Source organism: Oryctolagus cuniculus, chromosome 16, assembly GCF_964237555.1.
Source record: "Oryctolagus cuniculus chromosome 16, mOryCun1.1, whole genome shotgun sequence".
Classification (NCBI taxonomy): domain Eukaryota; kingdom Metazoa; phylum Chordata; class Mammalia; order Lagomorpha; family Leporidae; genus Oryctolagus; species Oryctolagus cuniculus.
Window position 1 is genome coordinate 68204809 of NC_091447.1, and position 3846 is coordinate 68208654.

At 40.8% G+C, this 3846-nt stretch overlaps 1 pseudogene; it reads left to right on the forward strand.

The window, feature by feature from the left end:
- The first annotated feature begins 2577 nt into the window (after positions 1-2577).
- Positions 2578-3592, forward strand: LOC100348875 (olfactory receptor 7E24-like; annotated as a pseudogene).
- Positions 3593-3846: the final 254 nt, after the last annotated feature.

Here is a 3846-nt window from a genome sequence, read left to right on the forward strand (position 1 = left end):
GCAGGCAATCCTTGTTTCCGAGCTGAGGCACGTTCTAGGGTACCCTTTGCCAGCATCATTTATCAACAATTTGCTGTTTCTCCGATTACAGAGTATGTATTTTGAAAAATCACGATGACCACATGCTTAAGCTCTCATTACCCTAGATGATACCCTGTCACAGATATGGGTGTTATTCTTCCTATGTCCAGTGGACAATACAATCATGGGGAGGTGGAGAGATTTACACATGTGTTGGCATGTATTGTAGGTGAATGATGCTGATTTCCTTACTTCCTCCATACAGCAAGCAGAAATAATATTATGCCAAGTAGAAATAACATTCCCACACAACTTGAAATTTCATGTGATTAGGGAAGGATTACTACTAAATATTACCCAAAGAAATATTTGATGATACATCAAATATATAGTTGATATATAGATGGTATATCAAATATATAGTCAGTATATATTTGGTATATCAAAGATATATTTGCTTGTTTTTATTGGGATAGCAAACAGGTGTTGGACAAAAATACACGTGCATCCAATTTTGCTATTCAACCAGAAATCCTCACTTGTGTGATATGAAGAGAGGGACAAAGATTTCAAAAGCTTTTCATAATAATGCATGTACTAATTAGATAATGTCCCCCCTCCCAGTTAAAGATGTGAAGCAGATGAAATGTTTGAAGTGAATGTACATCCCAGAGGGGCCTGAAACCCAACTTTAGTGCACCCTAATCTGCTTCGGGGGCAGTAGGTGTGTATACTAGATACATTCATGTACTTTTCAGGTGAGTTTTAAAGAAATCTGCTTAGAGATGAACAAACTAATACTGACATGAAGGAGCATGCATTGTGGTGCAGTTGGTTGAGCCTCAGCTTGGGAAATTCACATCCCATAGAGGAGTACCTGGTTCGAGTCCCAGTTGCTCTTCTTCTGACCAAGCTTTCCACTAATATGCATGACAGACAGCAGGTGATGGCCCAGTTACTCAGGTTTTTGACATCACATAGGAGATCTGGATGGAATTCTGGGCTCCAGCCTCAGCTTGAGCTCTTGTGGGCATTTGAGGAGTGAACCAGTAGATGGAAGATACCTCTGTTTCAAATATGAAAAAAATGAATCAAGAAAGATGAAAAGAATTAAGAATTTCCTTGCAACAGTCTTATAGGGCAAGCATCCATTTCATGGATTAGGAATCTGCACAAGTATGCTTGCATTATTTCCTGGAATTTGTTTTGCATTTTTTCTCAGTTCAATCATAGCATATTTTGCTTAAATAATGAACTACAGTTCTCTTAGGGCAGATAGAGAATTGCAACCCATGGATAAGGGAAGGTTAATACTACAATATTTTCTTTAGGCATAGGAAGATTGGAACTCAAAGTTGACTTTGTGTTCTCCCTGATAGCAAACACTTCAACTGCAAATAAGAGGGTTTATGATCATAAAATTGTAAAGCAGCATTACTAGGTTGCTATGAAAAAAGGAAAATTTTGAAAATATTTAAATAAGGTACACCTCTCAAATACAAGATAATTTACTGAGATCTTGAGGCAAATACAAAAATTACCTGTTCAAGCTTTTGAAAATTCAGACATTTTCTTGTAAAAATCCTTATTTCTGATCCCTGACAGGTGCAGAAAACACTAAAGTTACATTTGTGGTCATTGCTTTTGTATGATTATGTGCACTTAATTAAACCACATTTATCAAAATTTGACCCCCACCAATGACCAGGATAGAAGTTATGGATCACACAACAGACAGACACACAACAGTGGGCACACAACATGGTTAAGATCCTCCCTCCTACTTAGGAGTGTCTGAGTTTGATTTCAGGCTGTCATTGATTACTCGGCTTCCTCCCAGACTGTGGGAGGCAGTGGTGATGACTCAAGTACTTGGGTGACTGCTACCCATGTAAGAGACCTGGATCAAGTTCCAGCTCCAGGCTTCTGCAGTAGTCCATCCAAAGACACTGTAGGCATTTGGGAGTGAATCAATGGTCTCTCACTCTCTCTCTCTCTCCCTTCCTCCTTCCCTGTCTGTGCATCTCCCTATCAAACAAAAAGGAGATACAGAAGGGAAAACTAGAAAACCTGAGAATGACGAAACCTCTGAAAGATAACTAACACACAACAGTATTTTCCTATCATGAATGATCAACATTAAGTTAGCATTGATATAATACAGTCCTAGCATTTTGAGCACACTTAAGTCAATGGAATTTGTACCATTGTTAAAATAAGGGTAATTAAGAGGCAGTTAAATATACCTTATTTAGGGTATTACCTTTGAAGGCAAAAGGGCATTTATTATTTTTTATTACATGTCTAGGATGCATTTGACTGTATTCATGGACTTGGTAGGTCTAGTGTTCTAGGTTTCATAACATTTTTTGGTTGCTCCAACAATAGTTCTTTTAATTTTATTTATTCTATGGACCTTAGAATTGCCCTTATGTTATACCCTTGACTAGCTGAATTAAAACTATAGACAAAAAAACTGTAAGCAAGCACTGTGTGCCCATGTCTCCTTTTCCCATCCCTATCTCTTTTTCCAGAAGGAGCACAGGCTCTGTTGAAACACAAAATCGGACGTGTGTCCCAGAATTCCATCTCGTGGGCTTCTCAGAGGATCCAGCACTGCAGTCCCTCCTGTTAGTGCTGTTCCTGTCCATGTACCTGGTCACAGTTCTTGGGAACCTGCTCATCATGCTGCTCATCATCTCTGACACCCACCTGCACACCCCCATGTACTTCTTCCTCTGCAACCTGTCCTTGGCTGATGTGGGTTTCACCTCCACCACGGTTCCCAAGACGATTGTGGATGTCTACACTCACAGCACAGTCATCTCCTATGTGGGCTGCCTGACGCAGATGTCTCTCTTTATTATCTTTGGGTGCATGGATGATTTGATTCTGACCGTGATGGCCTATGACAGGTTTGTTGCCATCTGTCACCCACTGCATTACCAGGTCATCATGAACCCCCACCGCTGTGCCTTCTTGGTTTCAGTGTCTTTTTTTGGCAGCCTTTTGGAATCCCTGCTGCACAACTTGATATTATTACCAGTTACCTGCTACAAGGCAGCTGAAATTTCTAATTTCTTTTGTGACCCTTCTCAGCTTCTCAATCTTACATGTGATAACACCTTCAACCATGACATAGTCATGTATCTTATTGGTATCGTATTTGGGTTTTTCCCTATCTCAGGGATCCTCTTCTCTTACTATAAAATCGTGTCCTCCATTCTGAGAGTCCCATCCCCAGGTGGGAGGTACAGAGCCTTCTCCACCTGTGGCTCTCACCTGTTGGTTGTTTGCTTATTTTATGGATCAGGTTTAGGTGTGTATCTCAGTGCATCCTTCTCCACCTCTTCCAGAAAGAGTGCTGTGGTCTCACTGATGTACACCCTGGTCACCCCTATGTTGAACCCCTTCATCTACAGCCTGAGGAACAGGGACATCAAGAGAGCTCTGCAGACAGTTATCAACAGAATAACATCATCTCACTGCCCTTGCCATCCTTGTGTTCCTAGAACTGAAATGGGCAGCTCCAAGAATTCCTGAGTCAGAGTCCTTAGGGCACAGTGTGTGAAGGCATCTATCATCATCTTCATGACTTTTGGGCTTCTCTTTACACAAGCATTCTTCTCAACATCACTTTAATGGCATTAGGAGACCCTTCTGGCCAACCACTTTGGCCATAGTCATTCCAGGATCATATGGCTGTGTCACAGGAAGAGAGTCAAGCAGGGGACTAGCAGAGAGTCATGGGAAATGAAGTTTTCCTGCTGGGTTGGGGCTTTTAAAATATTTTTATTTATTTGAAAGACAGTTACAGAGAAAGGT